The sequence below is a fragment of the Candoia aspera genome, chromosome 8 (genome assembly GCF_035149785.1).
Source record: "Candoia aspera isolate rCanAsp1 chromosome 8, rCanAsp1.hap2, whole genome shotgun sequence".
NCBI classification, from domain to species: Eukaryota; Metazoa; Chordata; class Lepidosauria; order Squamata; family Boidae; genus Candoia; species Candoia aspera.
Genome location: NC_086160.1, coordinates 10504144 through 10510143, shown reverse-complemented (window position 1 = coordinate 10510143; position 6000 = coordinate 10504144).

The window sequence follows — 6000 nt, the reverse complement described above, 5'->3', positions numbered from 1 at the left end:
TCCAAGTCCAACTATGTTTCCTGGGAATTAAGCCCATTGACTTCTCGCTGGCATGGCAACAACTGCAGGAAGCATGCAGATGATCATGATCCCATCAACCAATTAGAAAAAGGGTTGTCTACTTTCTCATTTCAGTCTCACTGTTAGGTGAATGCCATGTACAATGATGGGGAATAACTTAAGACAAACAGTCTACTGATAACTTTCCCATGATGTAATTTATTAAATGATGGGTGAAATTGGATCCTAGCTCTTGGTTCCTAGCAGCTTATCTGCTTAGTCCCCATTTCTTTCTTTAATCTTTGAAAAGAAGAATCCCTTGGTGGATTCTGCTACTAACAATGAATGCAGTGGTTATGGATATATCAATGGATGATGGAAGAGAGAATTAATGTATGTACCATTCATCTGCCTGTGTTGTGAGAATCAGTGCAAGAATATGATATAAACGTTGCAATAGGAATGCAAAGTAAATCTTACCTGAGCAAGTGTCTAATTTTAAATAAGGCCCTTAGTGCTAGGAGATAATTCTTACAACATTCATGCAACTGCAACATTCACGTGCTGATTTTACATTCAAGCTGTAGGTTGAATAATATAAAGAAATAATCCCTGTTCATTTGAAATCTGGTTTTTGACTGATTTGATGAGATTCAATTTCTCCCCATCTGGACGTCCTTAACTTTACTATAATTATGGACTGGGGTTTCAAGGGATAAAGTTTCACCATTAAATTGAATTGGGTTCTCTGATGTTCAGTTAATGCTGTCATTGGGCTGTTGCTGTGTACTGTCATGGGACATTTTCCTGCTCTGCTTGCAAGATCTTTGGCAAACAGGAAATTCCTGTTTTCAGACAGTGAGTCTTGCTTCAGAAGCAAAAGGTTTGCAGTGTTACATTGCGTAGAATGCTGGAGAAGTTGCACTGATTTTGTCAGGGGGTCCAAATGCCCAGATGTAGGCCACCTAGAAAGCAAAAAGGAAGCCTGCTGCAGCTATTCTTTTCTTAAATGTGGAGGGGGAATTGGGTTTTATCCTGAAACTGAAGAAAAGGAAAAAGCATATGTAACTTTGAGATAGTCCAGACAGGAAACCAAAACCATGACTACTAATACTACCCTTATTGTAGGGTCACAGTAACAGAATCTTGCAAGTCTGAAAGCACTTTCCCTTTTCCCTGCCTTTACTTTCCAGAGAACTGGGGGGGGGGGTCCCTTCTGAGATGTTTTCTCCACATCCATCCCTCCTTTGGACTCAGATGTCTCTTATCAGACCATTGTCTAGTCAGTGGCTCTCCCTCCTCCCTTCCAAGGTTATTTTCACAGCCCATTACACTGCCAGGCAAATAAACATTAATTATATCAGACAGCTATTGGAATAGAAGGATGATCTCGGACTGGTGATGACTTTTATTTGTAGACTCACAAAGAAGGAAGCGTAACACTTGCCATAGTGCCCTGTTGACCTAAAATTATCAGAACAGTCTACCAAAGACCGGTCTCTTTTAAATTGTGCAGTTGGGTGAGATAAAGGCTGGTTTTATAGAGGGGTTAATTCATGGAGGATCAGGCCATCTGTGGTTGCTACTATTGATGGCTGTTTCTTACCATCCACATCATAACCAGCAAGCCTTAAATTACTGGTTTCTGGGAAGCAGAAGCGGAAGGAGACTTATCTCACACTGAGGATGCTCAGGTTCCCTAGAAAATTATTTTTCCTCCCATCCAGTGGTCATCTGAGTTTTTTTGCAGTCCACAATGTAGCTCAAGTTTCCTGAATGTAACCAGTTGGCTGGTGCAAGGCACAGAATGATAGACCACATGATGGACTAAAGTGAAATGGAAACTGTGTCAGTGAAAATAACAATTGGATGAAGAAAAAGTTGTGGTTATAGTCTGTAACCAAACTAGATGTCAACCTATCTTTAACCTGTGGTGTCCAACAGATGCTGCAATAATGATTTCCAGTAACGTAATAAAGCTTTACTGCCTCCCTACCTCCACACACATATATTGCAATTCACATCCAGTGAAGGTAAACTAGAAATTCCATTGAAATCAAATATGATCTTAAAGAAACTGCACTGTTTGTCCACCAGCTGGATTTCAAGGTTCTATTAAAGACATTTTCAGCCCTAAGCATCTGACTACCTGATCAGAACACAGCAATTCTCTGGACACTTCACTGCTTAGTCCAGCTTCTACATTAGACATAAATCTCATACAGCTATAGAAGAAGAAGAATTGCAGATTAGAATAAGTCCATGAAGAATGAAATTGTTGGTGAGAAGACATGAATGGTTTCAGCTCAATGCTTCTTTTTCTTGCCCTTCCCATGAGTTAACCAACTCTTAGCATGGTGCTTGGTGGCCTTCAAATGGAGTGATTATTGTGTGCTTCCATAACTATTATCTCTGGCCAGGAAACCACTGGCTTTAACCTCAGTTCTCACACAAAACTATTTGGGCCCTGATATTTAACAATGATGCCTTTCTCCTAGTATGCACCTTCCTGAACACTGAGAGCTTTTAAGTCAGGGCCCCTCAGCACTGTAGACACCAAGAAACATGTATTATAGCAATCTGGACAGGATGTTCTCTGTTGTGGTACCCTGCCTTGGAATGGCCACTATTGCAGGCCATTAAGACCAAATAATGATCTAGCTTTTTAAATTATACATTTGGGATTAATCACACTGCATGGCTGATTGGCATTTGGGAAAATCTGTGGCTCTCTACTACTGCATTATGCTTATTGTGATTTTAATTGTTTAAAGCTTTTTGGGGGGAGGGGGGTAATTGCATGTTATGGTTTTGTTTTAGCAATTGTAACCCTTCCTGAGATCCCTAGGGTACTCCAATTACTCAATACATGTTTATACATTTTAATTTTGTTGTTGTTGTTGTTTGTTTTCTACGTAAGGTGTTTTTGTTTTTTGTTTTGTCAAATTGCCTTGATGAGGATAGCAGACATAATGCACATGCACTTGTTAACTTTGATGGAGTGGATTACTGTACCATATTGGCTCTTGAAAGATCTGTGAACCAGATGCTCACTGTCTGCAATAAAGTCAGTGAAATGGCCTTCGACCAGCCACTTTGATCTCAGATTGATCTGCAATACAGATAATTGTCACAACCTACTTTAGAAGGTTGCAGTAAGAATTAGAATGGCAGTAATATTTTGCAGGTTCAAAGGACTTCATACTGTAAGCATTATTACTGGCTGTATATAATGAAAGTACTAGTTTGGATTGGTTTTTTTATATAATTTTATATAATTTCCTTACTAAAACTGCCTTCTTAAAAATTTCAGACAATTTGGTAACTCTGATATGCACATGAGAAGAATTACATGAAGGAGATGCATAAAAGATTTTAATTAGCCATGTTCATAGTTTGCTGACACTAAAACTGTCTGGTGTTAACATTTTCAAGGATTTAATTAACAAGTACAACAAGATTTGCTTAATGTTATAATGTGGAAGTACATGACTCTGGTAGCTATTTTAATACCGAAATATTAGAATGTCTATATATAGATTAAAAACTGCAGATTTCTTCCAGTCAAATAATACTATTACAGCTTCATTAACATTCAGAAAGTTGATTTGATAGAAAGGTACCAATTGCCTTAACCCTACTGCTCTCATTCTTTTTTTCTTTTCTTTCTCTTACTCTTCTGAAAGTATAAATATATGACCACTTGAAGAACTTCTGATGGGAAATTTTCAGTGAATTCCAGTTATCTGTGATCTTATTTGTACTAATTCTAGAAAAAAACTGACAAAAAGTGATGATGATTTGATGATGATGATAATTTGTTTCACTTATTTGTATGAACTAACCTATTTATACTCCGCAAAGTAATTTATTTATTTATTTATATTTATTTATTATTCAAATTTCTATTACTGCCCATCTCCCTCCAAAGAGGGGGACTCTGGACAGTAATACATGATACTGAACCTAAGTATTGAATGATTTTTGTTTATCTCTAATTTTCTGAAGAGGAAGGTAGGAAGGTAGGAAGGTAGGTAGGTAGGAAGGAAGGAAGGAAGGAAGGAAATCACAAATGAGAATGACTACATCTTGGGAAATTCTTTGGAAATACACTCTACTGCTTGCAAAAATAATTATATAGTAGGGAAAATTGCCTGCATAGGAAAAACTTAATATAAAAAAAAATGTGCATATTAGGACAAATACATATGAACATTTGCACTAATATTTGTTCAGCTATTCCACCCCACTGCCCAAAAGCAAACTGATGCAAAACTCTTCTTAGACAACTATAGGGTCTGATATTGAGTAAACAGGATCCTTCATATCCTCCTGAATTTACCCTTTACTATTGAAAGCACCCTTCAACCTGTTTGGCTAGACTGGGTGGTACCAATACTGCAAGAACATTATTTTTTTCCCCTCCTAATGCTTATGTTTTAATCTCTTGTTAAACTGGTGAAAGTATGCAGAGTTCTATCCATAGCTTGTTGTTTATTCGTTTAGTCGCTTCCGACTCTTCGTGACTTCATGGACCAGCCCATGCCAGAGCTTCCTGTCGGTCGTCAACACCCCCAGCTCCCCCAGGGACGAGTCCGTCACCTCTAGAATATCATCCATCCATCTTGCCCTTGGTCGGCCCCTCTTCCTTTTGCCTTCCACTCTCCCTAGCATCAGCATCTTCTCCAGGGTGTCCATAGCTACTGTAGAAGAATCAAAATGATAGATGCTAACCACTGTCATCCAAATTCCAGTGTGAATAGAGTACAGAGACCAACATAGTATAGCCAGCATTTTTTATTTTGAAGAAGGCTTGATAGTAAGACCAAGTAAAGGATGAGGTTATGTAGGAAATAGACATTATTGTATCATGACAGTAACTGGTAAGAGGAGCAATATTAAAGTTAAGGACACTGAACTGATAGTAGATTTTATGTAAGATAGTTTACCTATTTATGGTGCATAAGCCATACGAAGTATCACTCATTTTTTTCCAGTGCCAATAATCGTAATCATGAAAAAAGATAAAATGATTGAATATTTGATCAGTGGCTGCAGCAAAATTTCACAAACTGACTATAAGCAGCATCATGACTGAGTTGCCAAAATTATTCATGGGAAACTTTGCCAAAGGTTTGGATTTGAATGTAGCAAGAACCAGTGGGACCATCAAGTTGAGAAGGCTTTGGAAAATGAGTGGATTAAGATCTTATGGGACTTTACAATCCAAACAGACAGGTACCTTGTTCATAACATGCCTAGCATAGCAGTCTTTAAAAAGAGGAAAGTCTGGTTCATTGATGTTGCTATGCTGGGTGATGCTAGGATTGAGGAAAAGCAATCTGAAAAAAATTATGAAATACCGGTACTTGCAGATTGAAGTTGAACACTTATGGAAAAAGAAATCCACTGTTATACCAATCATGCATGACTGGAGTCCTTGGAGCAATACCTAAAGGACTCCCTCGATATTTGGAAATTTATCAGACCTGAACACCCTATTATTATTATTTTTTTTTGAAGAAATACCCTGCTTGGAACAGCTTATATCCTCAGATGCTACCTTAATAATTCTTAGATTCTTGGTTAGGACTTGAATTATTAAGTTTTCACCAGTCAGTGACTGTGAATCTAATTGTAGATTATCCATGTAATAGTAATACTAATTTAGTAATAATTTATTCAGCTTATATGCCACCCCACTCCCAGTGACTCTGGGCAGTTTACAATTGTTAAAACATTTAAAAACAAAGAACAATACAAAAACCACAAAAACAGCGCAAGACAAAAGATGGCAAAAATGGCAAAAAGAAAACAAACCAGAGGGGAAAAGAAAGCAAGAAAGGTCAGTTGTCCTCTCCAAAGGTCTGGGCGAAGAACCAGGTTTTTACGTCCCTCTGAAACACAGATAAGCTGGGAGGCTTTTGAATTTCAGGGTGAAATAAATTAATAAATGAACCAAATTCATCAAGGAGGGAAGCAGGCAGATGTCAGCCCTAC